Here is a 16,966-nt window from a genome sequence, read left to right on the forward strand (position 1 = left end):
TGGAGCTTGGGCTCTAGGTGCGCGGGCTTCAGTAATTGTGGCCCACGGGCTTCAGCAGTTGTGGTGCACGGGCTTAGTTGCTCCGCGGCATGTGGGATCTTCCCGGACCAGGGCTTGAACCCGTGTCCCCTGCATTGGCAGGCGGATTCTTAACTACCATGCCACCAGGGAAGCCCAATGTGCCACCAGGGAAGCCCTGGGAAATCTCTTTACCATTCGGCAAATGGAGATGATTAAAGACCCACTTGAAGTTGTATAAATAAATTAGGACATCTCTTGGCATATAGACATTACCCCAAAGGATTGGTTTAAGAGGCGAACATGGCAATTAAAAAATTACCGGTGGAAATTTTTGTATTGTAAAGAGAGATTTAAAAAAAAACACGAGTCTCAACCCACTGGTGAAATTTCACCCAAGTTGACAGACCAATCATGCTGATGGGGGTATTTAGAATGGGAGGCTTCTAGCTGTAACCTTCAAACCATTATTTCAACAACACAAGCTATTTTAGTACAATAGAGAGACTAGCTGTGGTGTTAGGAGATATTAAAACTCAAGCAAGAGGTATAAGGTGGCAGTACTTCACTTTGTTCCATTCAGATTATTGGCTCTGGTTTCCAGCACGATGCATTGCCATTTTCACCAGCCACATTTACCAGAATATCCTCTTCCCTTTGTTCCTGATCTAAGTTCTCACCTTCACGGGATGGTCCTAAGTCTAAGTCTTCCCCATCTTGCCTTTGTTGACCTGCTACAAAGAGCCACAATGCATGTAGCACCGTGATAAGAATTCAGACTTTAGACCCAGGCAGATCTGCACTTGGACCCTTGCTCTGCTAAGGGTTTACCTGCCACAGGTTCACCTGTGATGCCAAGCAAGTGGCTTAACTGTTCCAAGTGTTCTCATCCTGCTCAGTGTGGAGGACACATGACTCCCCTAGCCCCACCCACTAGGCCCACGTGAGGGGTAAATGGGTTAATTTTATCAAGCACTTAACACCCAAGATGTGCTCAATAAAAAGAAGCCAAAAACTTCATTAGTTGTTTTTAAAATTAAATTAAAATTTTTTTGGTGTTGACTTTTTTTTTTTTTTAATTTTTGTTTGTGTTGGGTCTTCGTTTCTGTGCGAGGGCTTTCTCTAGTTGTGGCGAGCGGGGGCCACTCTTCATCGCGGTGCGCGGGCCTCTCACTATCGCGGCCTCTCCTGTTGCAGAGCACGGGCTCCAGACGCGCAGGCTCAGTAGTTGTGGCTCACGGGCCTAGTTGCTCCGCGGCATGTGGGATCTTCCCAGACCAGGGCTTGAACCCGTGTCCCCTGCATTGGCAGGCAGATTCTCGACCACTGCGCCACGAGGGGAGCCCATGGTGTTGACTTTCTTTAAGGCAATGTTTCCTCTAAAAGTGAACATTTCTGGGGTAAGAGGATATTTTAAATCAGCAATTCTTTTCCTTCCACTGTGACCGTGGGTCCTCGTGCTCCCTGTTTAGTCCGTGCCTTGTCATCATGTTTTAATAGCAGATTAGCCTGGTCTTTCTAATGCCCAAGAAATGAGAGGTAATTGAGACCGACAACATACATGCCGTATGACCAGAAATGAAGATCTGCAAAAATATTCATCACCTCCAGAAGCAGGAGGGGAACGCGAGGGCAGAGGACAGATGGAGGCACTGGAGAGGAACAAGGCATCCTCCAGAGTTTAATTCTTTCAAGAGAACATTTCTTCCACAGATTTGATGTGGCTTCTGACTCTCAGAAACCTGAGACCCCCGTGATCATGCTGATGCTCATTTTTACTGTCTCTATTAGTCATATTAACTGGATAATTCCTGAGTACTGCGTCGGCAGACCTAGAAGACATGGTCATCTGATCCATGAAATCAGCCGCACCCATAACTCAGCTAAAAAAATCATAGAAGTGAAGAGAAAACTGTTCCATTAATTTGCCTCTGTGAATTCTGAACTTCAGCTTCAATTTGCATCCCATTGAGCAGTGCTTTTCAAATGCAAGTACACATCCTCTGGGGGTTGTGTGCTGAGAAAATGGGAAGCCAGAGGATAAACATGGCCTATTCATTACTTAATTCTTTCATTCACTCGACAAACATTTACCAAGTATTTACTCTGTGCCAGGTACCGCCTAGGCTCTGGGGATTCAGCAATGAAGAAATGAGCCACAATTCCAGTTCTCTTTGGTGTTTATGGAATAGTGCTGTGACATAGATAGTAAAGCGATGGTCACACAAATCTGGCCGCAGCGTGGATTTGTACTTAAAGATTTGGTGGAAAAGTCAGTTAAGTGGGAATAAACTCAAATATTTTTACCATTTATTTTACATTAAGGAATGTACATTTTTTCTATCATATAATTTTATATATAAATTACTTTTTCTAGCTTTATTGAGGTGCAGTTGACAAAAATGTATATATTTAAGGTGTACATGTAAGTTACTTTTTGAGATAAAACATAAAGCTTAGAGGGCATGTCGTCACTTTAGGCTAATCTGCACATTCTTGGGGATATGAGTTTGTTCTTCTCCGTCTTTAGAGGCTTGTTAGTGGAAATGTTTGAAAAGTCCTGAAATATTGAAAACTAGACGATGTTTGGGAAGAAGATTACTTAAGACTGGATTGATTATGCCTTTAGAAGGCTTTTCTTTGTGAAACTGTCCTGGGCCACCTCTACATGTGATGACAGCCAAAGGGCCATGACCTTGGATTGGCTAATCGCTTCCTGTTTGAATATCTCACCTGGCAGGTTTTGCTTCTTTCAGGAAGTGTACATTTTAGCCTTTTCCAAAATACCCTGTTTTTTTTTTTTTTTTCTTTTATCCTTGGTTCTCCCAAAACCTGCACAGGGATAGGATTTGGTGTTGTCCATACATATATCTTGCAACAGTCTTTATTTAACATCTACCTGAACTATTTTTGATGGAGAAACACAGCCATGTACTGTTACATTTTTTTCAGCAGCCCCATAGCTGAATGGCACTCTGTAATTTCATTTTTGTCAGTGTATAAAAACAAATGCTATGCATGGTGAGATTTAATATCAAGTCAACTGCTGAAGAATTATATTTGTTTTTAGACCTCTTCTATCTCCTTAGATAACAAGCAAATAGTGTCAACAGATGGCTTCCTCAGGTTAGCATGTCAATCGTTTTACCTTTCTGGGGTTATTGTAAAAGCAAAACATATCAGAGTGGACACTTCTGGGGAAATACAGGAAGGCATAAAGGAGAAGGGAAGGAAACCAACAGATTGAATATTTATTATTCTTTGGTATTATATATACAAATGATAACTCTACCATAATATCACCTCTTGAGTTGGGTATAAATAGAAATGAGAAGAGTAAAGTATTATTTGTCTCAAAGCATAAAAATAATTGTTTTCCTCCCCTCTTTATATACTTATGTCAAGTGACAAAATTATCAATCCATTCCTAGCATTAAGGGGACACATTTTTAAAAAGAAACTAGATCAAGTATAAAAGTTCCTCCAACGGTACTTTTCAATTTCATTTCATGAAAAACACAGATGTTGAATTAAAAATTATATTATATATTTGAACCCAAATCAATAGACACTAAATTGTTCTTTATTTGTATGAATAATCAACTAAGTTTTAATAGTAAAATATTAAACTTCAAAAATTAAATTTAAATGATAATTATAATACTAATAGACTAACTAACATTTTAATGGAGAGTGTGCTCCTTTTTTTTTTTTTTCTTAAAACAAAAAGATCTGGACTCTATGATTTACATATATTTTCTTATCTAGTCCTCTTAAAAATCCCTATATTATTATCCCCAATTTGCCAAAGAGAAAATGGGAGCCCATGCAGTAATCTTCCCCAAGCTCTCTCAGCTGGTCTGTGGTGGAGCCTAAATTTGCAACCAGTTCCGTCTGACTTCAGAGCCAATTCATTTCCCACTATTCTCTGGCATTTCATGCATGCATTCATTTATTTGATATTTGCTCTAGTTTAAGATGTGGATTGTAATGAGTAGATGCTGTAGGGAAGGGGTGAGGGGTACAGTATGAGGCAGGATGAGAGTCAGGCATAGTCCTGCTCTGTAAGGTACATGTTGACTTCATGTGTCCCTAGTTCATTCCTCTTTCTTCTAGGAAAACACACCTCTTCCTTTTTGGAGCCACTTTCATTCCACTCTCACTCTATGTGCTTCCAGCAGAGCCATTCAGAGCACCACCACCCCTCAGCCACAATTATTGGTTCACGGATGAGTCTATCACCCAAGCTGAGCTAATGTGAGTCCTACTTGAAACTCGAGACATTCATTGAAACTATTAAGAGAAAGGCATTATCTCTTTGATTGATAAGCTGGTGGAATACAAGCCTGGGGTAATAAGTAGCCTTCTTACCATACACAGAGAAAGGCTACTTGGAAATTCAGTCAACCATGATGAAAGCTGATCTGAGACGGAGAGAAACAGGTTAATATTGTTGGGATCTGAGCTTCTGGATCTTGCCCTACCTGAAGCAAGTTTACCCCTGGCATTCCAGTTATATGAGTCAATAATTCCCCATTTGATTAAGTCAGTGGAATTGGGTTTCTATCACTTGTAGCTATTGAGTCCCTTCAAATACATGTCCTTATGGAAATTAAATTTTGGTAGATAAGATGCAAAGTAGATGATGCAGGAGAGGATTAACCAAGATGGCGGAGTAGAAGGACGTGCTCTCACTCCCTCTTGCGAGAGCACCAGAATCACAACTGGCTGCTGGACAATCATCGACAGGAAGACACTGGACTTCACCAAGGAGGATACCCCACGTCCAAGGACAGAGGAGAAGCCACAGTGAGACGGTAGGAGGGGCGCAATCAGGGTAAAATCAAATCCCATAACTGCTGGGTGGGTGACTCACAGACTGGCGAGCACTTATACCACAGAAGTCCACCCACTGGAGTGAACGTTCTGAGCCCCACGTCAGGCTTCCCAACCTGGGGGTCCGGCAACGGGAGGAGGAATTCATAGAGAATCAGACTTTGAAGCCTAGTGGGAATTGATTGCAGGACTTCGACAGGACTGGGGGAAACAGAGACCCCACTCTTGGAAGGCGTACACAAAATAGTGTGTGCATCGGGACCCAGGGGAAGGAGCAGTGACCCTGGGGGAGACTGAACCAGACATAACTGCTGGTGTTGGGGGGTCTCCTGCAGAGGCGGGGGCTGGCTCTGTTTCACCGTGGGGACAAGGACACTGGCAGCGGTGGTTCTGGGAAGTACTCCTTGGCGTGAGCCCTCCCAGAGTCTGCCATTAGCCCCACCAAAGAGCCCGGGTAGGCTCCAGTGTTGGGTTGCCTCAGGCAAAACAACCAACAGGGAGGGAACCCAGCCCCACCCAGCAACAGTCAAGTGGATTAAAGTTTTACAGAGCTCTGACCGCCACAGCAACAGTCAGCTCTACCCACCTCCAGAGCCTCCCATCAAGCCTCTTAGATAGCCTCAACCACCAGAGGGCAGACAGCAGAAGCAAGAAAAACTACAGTCCTGCAGCCTGTGGAACAGAAACCACATTTACAGAAAGATAGACAAGATGAAAAGGCAGAGGGCTATATACCAGATGAAGGAAAAAGAAAAAACCCCAGAAAAACAACTAAATGAAGTGGAGATAGGCAACCTTCCAGAAAAAGAATTCAGAATAATGATAGTGAAGATGATCCAGGACCTTGGAATAAGAATGGAGGCAAAGATTGAGAAGATGCAAGAAATGATTAACAAAGACCTAGAAGAATTAAAGAACAAACAAACAGAGATGACCAATACAATAACTGAAATGAAAACTACACTAGAAGGAATCAATAGTAGAATAACTGAGGCAGAAGAACGGATAAGTGACCTGGAAGACAGAACGGTGGAATTCACTGCTGCGGAACAGACTAAAGAAAAAAGAATGAAAAGAAATGAAGACAGCCTAAGAGACCTCTGGGACAACATTAAACGAACAACATTCGCATTATAGGGGTGCCAGAAGGAGAAGAGAGAGAGAAAGGACCAGAGAAAATATTTGAAGAGATTATAGTCAAAAACTTCCCTAACATGGGAAAGGAAATAGCCACCCAAGTCCAGGAAGCGCAGAGAGTCCCATACAGGATAAACCCAAGGAGAAGCACGCCGAGACACATAGTAATCAAAGTGGCAAAAATTAAAGACAAAGAAAAATTATTGAAAGCAGCAAGGGAAAAACGACAAATAACATACAAGGGAACTCCCATAAGGTTAACAGCTGATTTCTCAGCAGAAACTCTACAAGCCAGAAGGGAGTGGCATGATATACTTCAAGTGATGAAAGGGAAGAACCTACAACCAAGATTACTCTACCCGGCAAGGATCTCATTTAGATTTGATGGAGAAATCAAAAGCTTTACAGACAAGCAAAAGCTAAGAGAATTCAGCACCACCAAACCAGCTCTACAACAAATGTTAAAGGAACTTCTCTAAGTGGGAAACACAAGAGAAGAAAAGGACCTACAAAAACAAACCCAAAACAATTAAGAAAATGGTCATAGGAACATACATATCGATAATTACCTTAAACGTGAATGGATTAAATGCTCCAGCCAAAAGACACAGGCTTGCTGAATGGATACAAAAACAAGACCCATATATATGCTGTCTACAAGAGACCCACTTTAGACCTAGGGACACATACAGACTTAAAGTGAGGGGATGGAAAAAGATATTCCATGCAAATGGAAATCAAAAGAAAGCTGGAGTAGCTATACTCATATCAGATAAAATAGACTTTAAAATAAAGAATGTTACAAGAGACAAGGAAGGACACTACATAATGATCAAGGGATCAATCCAAGAAGAAGATATAACAATTATAAATATATATGCACCCAACATAGGAGCACCTCATTACATAAGGCAATTGCTAACAGCTATAAAAGAGGAAATTGATAGTAACACAATAATAGTGGGGGACTTTAACACCTCACTTACACCAATGGACAGATCATCCAAAATGAAAATAAATAAGGAAACAGAAGCTTTAAATGACACAATAGACCAGATAGATTTAATTGATATTTATAGGACATTCCATCCAAAAACAGCACATTACACGTTCTTCTCAAGTGCGCACGGAACATTCTCCAGGATAGATCACATCTTGGGTCACAAATCAAGCCTCAGTAAATTTAAGAAAATTGAAATCATATCAAGCATCTTTTCTGACCACAACGCTATGAGATTAGAAATGAATTACAGGGGAAAAAACGTAAAAAACACAAACACATGGAGGCTAAACAATACGTTACTAAATAACCAAGAGATTACTGAAGAAATCAAAGAGGAAATCAAAAAATACCTAGAGACAAATGACAATGAAAACACGACAACCCAAAACCTATGGGATGCTGCAAAAGCAGTTCTAAGAGGGAAGTTTATAGCTATACAAGCCTACCTAAAGAAACAAGAAAAATCTCAAGTAAACAATCTAACCTTACACCTAAAGAAACTAGAGAAAGAAGAACAAACAAAACCCAAAGTTAGCAGAAGGAAAGAAATCATAAAGATCAGAGCGGAAATAAATGAAATAGAAACAAAGAAAACAATAGCAAAGATCAATAAAACTAAAAGCTGGTTCTTTGAGAAGATAAACAAAATTGATAAGCCATTAGCCAGACTCATCAAGAAAAAGAGGGAGAGGACTCAAATCAATAAAATCAGAAATGAAACAGGAGAAGTTACAACAGACACCGCAGAAATACAAAGCATCCTAAGAGACTACTACAAGCAACTTTATGCCAATAAAATGGACAACCTGGAAGAAATGGACAAATTCTTAGAAAGGTATAACCTTCCAAGACTGAACCAGGAAGAAGCAGAAAATATGAACAGACCAATCACAAGTAATGAAATTGAAACTGTGATTAAAAATCTTCCAACAAACAAAAGTCCAGGACCAGATGGCTTCACAGGTGAATTCTATCAAACATTTAGAGAAGAGCTAACACCTATCCTTCTCAAACTCTTCCAAAAAATTGCAGAGGAAGGAACACTCCCAAACTCATTCTATGAGGCCACCATCACCCTGATACCAAAACCAGACAAAGACACTACAAAAAAAGAAAATTACAGACCAATATCACTGATGAATATAGATGCAAAAATCCTCAACAAAATACTAGCAAACAGAATCCAACAACACATTAAAAGGATCATTCACCACGATCAAGTGGGATTTCTCCCAGGGATGCAAGGATTCTTCAATATACGCAAATCAATCAATGTGATACACCATATTAACAAATTGAAGAATAAAAACCATATGATCATCTCAATAGATGCAGAAAAAGCTTTTGACAAAATTCAACACCCATTTATGATAAAAACTCTCCAGAAAGTGGGCATAGAGGGAACCTACCTCAACATAATAAAGGCCATATATGACAAACCCACAGCAAACATCATTCTCAACGGTGAAAAACTGAAAGCATTTCCTCTAAGATCAGGAACGAGACAAGGATGTCCACTCTCACCACTATTATTCAACATAGTTCTGGAAGTCCTAGCCACGGCACTCAGAGAAGAAAAAGAAATAAAAGGAATACAAATTGGAAAAGAAGAAGTAAAACTGTCACTGTTTGCAGATGACATGATACTATACATAGAGAATCCTAAAACTGCCACCAGAAAACTGCTAGAGCTAATTAATGAATATGGTAAAGTTGCAGGATACAAAATTAATGCACAGAAATCTCTTGCATTCCTATACACTAATGATGAAAAATCTGAAAGAGAAATTATGGAAACACTCCCATTTACCATTGCAACAAAAAGAATAAAATACCTAGGAATAAACCTACCTAGGGAGACAAAAGACCTGTATGCAGAAAACTATAAGACACTGATGAAAGAAATTAAAGATGATACCAACAGATGGACAGATATACCATGTTCTTGGATTGGAAGAATCAACATTGTGAAAATGACTATACTACCCAAAGCAATCTACAGATTCAATGCAATCCCTATCAAATTACCAATGGCATTTTTTACAGAGCTAGAAAAAATCATCTTAAAATTTGTATGGAGACACAAAAGACCCCGAATAGCCAAAGCAGTCTTGAGGGAATAAAACGGAGCTGGAGGAATCAGACTCCCTGACTTCAGACTATACTACAAAGCTACAGTAATCAAGACAATATGGTACTGGCACAAAAATAGAAACATAGATCAATGGAACAAGATAGAAAGCCCAGAGATAAACCCACGCACCTATGGTCAACTAATCTATGACAAAGGAGGCAAAGATATACGATGGAGAAAAGACAGTCTCTTCAATAAGTGGTGCTGGGAAAACTGGACAGCTACATGTAAAAGAATGAAATTAGAATACTCCCTAACACCATACACAAAAATAAACTCAAAATGGATTACAGACCTAAATGTAAGACTGGACACTATAAAACTCTTAGAGGAAAACATAGGAAGAACACTCTTTGACATAAAACACAGCAAGATCTTTTTTGATCCACCTCCTAGAGTAATGGAAATAAAAACAAAAATAAACAAATGCGACCTAATGAAACTTCAAAGCTTTTGCACAGCAAAGGAAACCATAAACAAGACGAAAAGACAACCCTCAGAATGGGAGAAAATATTTGCAAATGAATCAACGGACAAAGGATTAATCTCCAAAATATATAAACAGCTCATTCAGCTCAATATTAAAGAAACAAACACCCCAATCCAAAAATGGGCAGAAGACCTAAATAGACATTTCTCCAAAGAAGACATACAGACGGCCACGAAGCACATGAAAAGATGCTCAACATCACTAATTATTAGAGAAATGCAAATCAAAACTACAATGAGGTATCATCTCACACCAGTTAGAATGGGCATCATCAGAAAATCTACAAACAACAAATGCTGGAGAGGGTGTGGAGAAAAGGGAACACTCTTGCACTATTGGTGGGAATGTAAATTGATACAGCCACTATGGAGAACAGCATGGAGGTTCCTTAAAAAACTAAAAATAGAACTACCATACAACCCAGCAATCCCACTACTGGGCATATACCCAGAGAAAACCGTAATTCAAAAAGACACATGCACCCGAATGTTCATTGCAGCACTATTTACAATAGCCAGGTCATGGAAGCAACCTAAATGCCCATCAACAGATGAATGGATAAAGAAGTTGTGGTACATATATACAATGGAATATTACTCAGCCATAAAAAGGAACGAAATTGAGTCATTTGTTGAGACGTGGATGGATCTAGAGACTGTCATACAGAGTGAAGTAAGTCAGAAAGAGAAAAACAAATATCATATATTAACGCATGTATGTGGAACCTAGAAAAATGGTACAGATGAGCCGGTTTGCAGGGCAGAAGTTGAGACACAGATGTAGAGAACAGACATATGGACACCAAGGGGGGAAAACAGCGGTGGGGTGGGGATAGTGGTGTGCTGAATTGGGCGATTGGGATTGACATGTATACACTGATGTGTATAAAATTGATGACTAATAAGAACCTGCAGTATAAACAAACAAACAAAACAACTAATACTAAACTTTCATTGGGCTATTTGTATGGAAATATGTTAATATAAATGTTTCAGACATTACATGAAATTTCTAAAAATCTTAAAAAAAAAAAAAAGATGCAAAGTAAACAAAAATAATTCATGATAAAAGGGATAAGTACCCCAAAATGGTACAGGTAGGTTAGGTGTGTAATGAAGATTCTTATCAGCTGTGATGATTAGGAACACCTCTTAATATGTAGCTATTCTAGGAATTTAAAAGTTGACTTCAAAAGCTGTTTTAAAGGTATGTTGCTGAAACTAAATTAAAAGCAACACTTTAAATGAATACACTTTTAAAATAATGAAACATTATATATTATGGTGTTTCCAAGTGATGGATTCCATGATGGAGGATTATTTTTCTTCTAGTCTACTGCAATCAAATTTCTTTTCTCCAATGTCCAGTTACATTGTCCTTACAAAAAAGTAGATTATTAATACAAATGCAACTGTTCAAATGGAGCAGTTCTGCAAATAGTACTTTATTATTCATTTTGCTAACATTGGTATGTTCCTAATGTTCTCCGTTTTGTAGTTTCTAAAAACCATTCTGCGCTTCCTACCAGAAAACAATGGAGAATGTTGGCAACCTCCTGGTGAAATTGATTGGACTGCCACATTGGATAATTAACACATTTTAACACAGTTTACTCACATTAGCTGTCTATAACCATCAAATTAAAGAGGTACCTGCCAAAGTTTCCCTTTTAAATTTTCTGTGGTCATGAAAACCCCAAGTCCAGGCGAAATTAATACACAAAGAAGAATTTGTATGCAAAAGAATGAAAGATGCCAACAAACAAAAACATTAATAAAACATGTCTCCCAGGCATTTCGCCTATCAGAAATGCACCAGAAATGTTAAATCAGTTTTTTTAGGGCTCTATAAATTCATAGTGTTATTTCTAACCCTTGAGGTCAGCCATACTCATCAGGCTAATAAAGATGAGTTACCAGCTGTGATTTACAAGATCTATCCTGCAATGGGTAGAGGCGACAAGGCAAGGAGGCTTGGGCCAGCTTTCACATACATTAAAGGCCCCAAGTTCAGGTTTCTAATATCAGGTACAAATGAGATTATGCGCTCAGTTACAGAGGAACACTGATAGGACTGAAAGAAGGCAGCACTAAACTTTAAACCTGGTTCCTCAAACTGGACAAACCAGCTAGTGCTCCATAAATTTGTGTGTGTGTGTGTGTGTGTGTGTGTGTGTGTGTTTAATTCAGAAATTTTATAACTGTCTCCTGTATAGCACACATATTTCATTGCAAAACTTTTGTTAAAAGCATTAATTTGTTAAAAATGAACATCAAACTATACCACAACTTTTATACTTCTGATTGGAAAGTCATTATGATGTTTAAAATGCTGCAATATTCCAAAGATGGAAATAGCCCAGACCTTTATCACTCCCTGAGATGCTCTGGTATTTAAGGACATTTCTAGAAGATATGACCTTTGCTCATCTTTCTACTTTTCTTTCCCCAAGAGTTCTCAATTCTTGGCTTTGTAATTTCTACCTTAATCCCTTTTTCTTGCTCCCAACTGATTTGGGGATGTTATGTGCTTTCCTTGGTACTGGGGCCTTGGTTTTCCTTATGCTTTCTTGTATTTTGTTCACCACTCTAGCTTTTGGTATTATCTAAGGTAGGAATTTCCTACTCTACAGCTAAAGCCCCAATAAACTCTCATTTTGCCCCTAAAATTTGGGCAACCCTAGTTTTCCATGAAGGGGGGTCCCACACCATACTCATCATCATGGCACAGAGTTAACTGCCCACTTCCTCCTGGATATCTATGATAATCAGTTCTAAATTTAAATATGCCTCACTGGTAGTATGTAGAGTAGTTTTCCCTCATCCACGGTTTCACCTTCTGTGGTTTCAATTACCTGTAGGCAACCCTGTTCTGAAAGGATCAAATGGAAAATTCTAGAAATAAACAGTTCATAAGGCTTAAATTGCGTGCCATTCTGAGTAGTGTGATAAAATCTTGTGCCATCCTGCTCTGTCCTGCTCGTGATCACCAACCATCGACATAGTCGTCTGCTCCTGACACCCGACCCTCCACATCATCACAGCTCAATGATCCAAGATCTCCCAAAGCAGATGCTCTTCCTTCTGATGCATCCAGAAGGTCAACAGTAGCCTAATGCTATGTCACAATCCTTATGTCATTCACCTCACTTCATCTCATCACGCAGACATTTTATCATCTCACATTCTCATAAGAAGAGTGAGTACAGTATAATCAAGTATTTTGAGAGAGAGAGAGAGAGAGACAGCCATATTCACTAACTTTTATTACAGTATGCTGTTATAATTTTTATTTTATCAGTTTTTGTTATCATTGATAAAATTTTTATTTTAACAGTTTTTGTTATTACTGTGGCTAATTTATAAATTAAACTTTATTATAGGTATGTAGGTATAGGGAAAAACATAGTATATATAGGGTTCAGTACTATCTGTGGTTTCTGGCATCCTTTGGGGGTCTTGAATGGAGGGGAGGCCACTGTAAAATGATATCTGTATGATATGTATTGTTTCTAGACACTAATAATTTTGGTCCTTGTGCAGGCCCAACTGAGGCATAATGTAGATCAGTTTTCCTATGAGAAAAGTCAAAATTAGAAAAACACAGTGTTTTTATTTTCTGAAGATTAAAATTGATCATAAAGATAGAAAAGGCTACTGGATTCTCTGGGAGCATGAGAGAGGAGGCTCGCCCAGCCCTGAGTCCCTTAGGATTAGTTGAAAAATGGCTTTCCAGGAACAGCTTTATAATTTCTTTTCAAAGAAGGTCTTTAAGAAAGGCTTCAGGCAAATTAAAACATAAAGTAAAATTTGCATGAAAAAAAGTAACACACAAAACCACAAATAAGACATGACTCCAGGGAAAGCTGCCTATCAGAGATGCTCTAGAGATGTAAAACCAGTCTTTTCAGATAAACGTGATTGAAAGCCACTAAGTTTCTAGGGTTGTTTGCAATGTAGTGTTATCACAGAAAAAAACTGACTGATACATAAAAGCAAAGGAAAGAGAGAAACAGAGAAAGAGGATTCCACATAAGTGACTGAGGAGAGAGCTCGAGGGAAAAAGCCAGAGAGGGGAGATGGTAGAAACCACAGAAAAGAGCATTTCAAGAAGGAAACTGGTGGTCTTTTCAGAGGTTCTTCACTGTTGACTAAAAAAGAGTTCACCTTGATCCATGAAGAAGGGACACCTACCCAGCCAGCCAGATCAGCTCTGTTAGTCCTGAGGATCATCTGACAGCCACGAGGTAAGATATCATGCAATTATGTAAAGCAAAATAAGTTCCACCTGTATGTATTAGCCTAGAAGAATTTACACCTTCTATTGAGAATGGAGAAAAGCCAGTGGCAGAGAAACACACATAATGTTATAATTTTTGTAATTTTTTTGGTAAAAAAACCCAACACACTGAAATTACCCTACATGTGTGTACATTTTTGCATATGCCTGCATGGGTCATGGAGAAAAGTCGGGAAGAACACAGGGCAGGGTGTGATCACTGGTGCCTTAGTTGGATGAGGTAGGAAAGGAAAGGGAATGACGGGAGTTGGGGAAAGAAGCTGGTGAAAATGCAGTAAGGGGTAGAAGGATCATGAAGGATCCTGAATAGGATCCTGAAGGATCCTGAAGGATCATGAACAGTCCTTTGGTCTTGGACTGTGTTTCTCTTGTGGCTTGTTTTGTTGTTACAATGATCTTTACAATGAGTACAGAAACCAAGAAGGGGGAACAGAAGAGTGCGTGATGTGGAAGAAGGTTTTTAACAGGAGGACGGAGAACAGCTATGGGATTTAGCAATAGGAAGGGCCCTATTGCCGAAGGGACCGGCCCTCAGAGCAATAGTGGAAGCAGATGCCAGAGTCAGTGGGTTAATGTGCCATGGCAGGTGGTCAAGTAGAGGCAGCTCACTTTCTGGAAGTCTGTGAAAATGAGAGGAGGGAAGTAACTGGAGGGAAACTAGTGCAGGAAAAGATGAAATTGTGCTGATTGTGTTTTGTTTGCCCCTTTCTCCAGATCCACTCTGAGCTCTCTGCCCACACTGCCCAAGGATGCTGCCCTATGTGGCCTCACCCTAGCTACTCTGCCCTCTCGCCCGGTAATGATCAAGCAAGGGTGGCTCCAGCAAAGATTCAGAGAACAAAGGAGAAAGAGGCTGGGGTATTTGTTCCCCACTGCTCCCTCTTTGCCTAGCCAGTTTGGGCAGGAGTGGAATTCTTCTGTGGCTGCAAATCTTATCCATCAGTGTCTCATCCATCGGGCCAACACTGGCCAGGTTACAAGAACCTTCTTCTCTCCCTCTCCCCCTGCTCCCTCCCTCCCCATTTGTGTCTAGTCACCCACTGTCATTAATCCCTGAGGGCTTCACAATCCCCTGTTGGTTCTTTGAACTTTCTGAATATCCATGTTCCTGCTAGACCTCTGAGTAGTGATACACACATATTATTATTATTTTTTACCTATGGGAAAGAGGACATATCAGGACTAGCTTCTTAGGATTGGATACAGAGCTGGGCGAGGACGAGTTCACGCTCTCTCTGTTATATCAGATCAAGTACGAAGCGTTACAGAGCTAGTCTGCGGGACACTGAGATACTCAGCATGCAAAATGCCACAGTAAATCAGGGGTGGACGTGGATTTGGGCAGAGGACAGCTGTCCACCCTCACGGTGAACATGGGAATGGGCCACATGGCAGTTCACTGCCAGCCACGCATGGCTGGGCTTCCTATCACGGGATCAAGGCCCCGGATGGCATCCCGAGCATCTTGGCTGTGGGTACGCTGTAAGTATACTGGCCAAGCTTCCCTTCCATAGGCAGGAAGATAAACCACTATCACCATAAGGGGTTCAGGCCAAATATCGAAATGCATAGTGAGTCCATAAGGATCTGAATCTGAGGAGCTCATGCTCAGATATGGCTTTTTCAGGAAAATGATAAGATCTTCCTTGAGGACTATTAGAGTGAAGTAGAAGTTACGAGATAGTGGGAAGAATATTAACAACAGTAAAATGGAAAAGAAAAGTTGTGACAAAACTCATCATAAGCCTGTGTATTTAACTATGCCCGTGGGCATAGGCCCAAGTCCGCTGAATGCAAAATTTCATGTTCTTTCATGTCCACTCTGTACTTTTAGATGCATACGTATGTATGAATATACACATAATACTTATGTATAAATACATATAGATTTCAAAGTCATACGTTGATTTATTTATTGAATATTTATTGGCATCTCTTCTGTGTAAAGTACTCTGTTCCATCTACCGGTACAAACAAGGCCGGCACGGTCCCTGAGACATGGTGGCTGTTTAGTAAACACTCGTGTCCTGTATTCCTTCATGTGCATTTTACCAAGGCCACTTTGGGCCCAGGGAAGCGATGGGGGGAGCCAGTGTCCTGTGACATCAGCTTTCCTGCATGTCATCCCACCTTCCCCCAACCGTGAAGTCAGAAGCGGAAGATACATGCTATTTTTCTTAATCCTGCTGTTGCCATTGGCCAGGGCCTGATTTGTTTTTTGCTGGAACACTAGCTGGTTATTGACCGTGATGGTTAAGCTACTGAACACTCACTCCAAGCAAGACAGGCACTGAACTAAGACTCGTGCGTGTGTTCTGCCATTCGATGATTTCAGGCACAATTTGGGAGGTAGGATGATGAGGTGTAATTATGATTATATGCTTCATTAGTTCCAAACGTCTTTTACCCTGTGTCGTCTTATATATAAAATAAGTTAAACTGACTCCTTCCCACCCTGCCAATCCCCACTCCCCCTCCTCCCGTGTTCATAAACTCCTGGATGGAATGTTTCACATGGATTTTGTATTCAGTGTAACTCCAAGTGACTGACAGTCCCCAAATGTCAGCTCTTTGCTGAGAGCGGCCTGCCTGGAGATCTCTGCACGCTAATTAATGCCTCAGTCACACTGTGCTCTGAGAGCTGGTGCAGGATGACTTAATATGAGCTGAAGAGAGAACCAAAAAAACTACTGTAATGGAACAAAGAGAACTCGTTTCCAAGTTTCCTTCCTTAAAGTAAAATGAGACCCAGACTTAGAAAGGAGAACATTTCACAGCGTGGAAGAAGAGAGCAACGGACAATTCTCAGGCTCTTGACCATCAGTGATGTCACAAAGCAGGTGACACACACGGCATTGTTCCTTAGTGCACGTTGTACTGGAGAACCCTTCCTCCCCAAGTCTCACTTAATCCAAGCAGCTGTAATCGAGCTAAATGTTTTCTTGAAAATGATTAACTATCCGAGGAAGGCCCAGAGGAAACCCACAGAGGCACCATGTGCAACTTCCTTTTTTTCCTTTACGGCTATGTGTTTTTTTTTTAACGTTTT

This window comes from Eubalaena glacialis, chromosome 13 (genome assembly GCF_028564815.1).
Source record: "Eubalaena glacialis isolate mEubGla1 chromosome 13, mEubGla1.1.hap2.+ XY, whole genome shotgun sequence".
NCBI classification, from domain to species: domain Eukaryota; kingdom Metazoa; phylum Chordata; class Mammalia; order Artiodactyla; family Balaenidae; genus Eubalaena; species Eubalaena glacialis.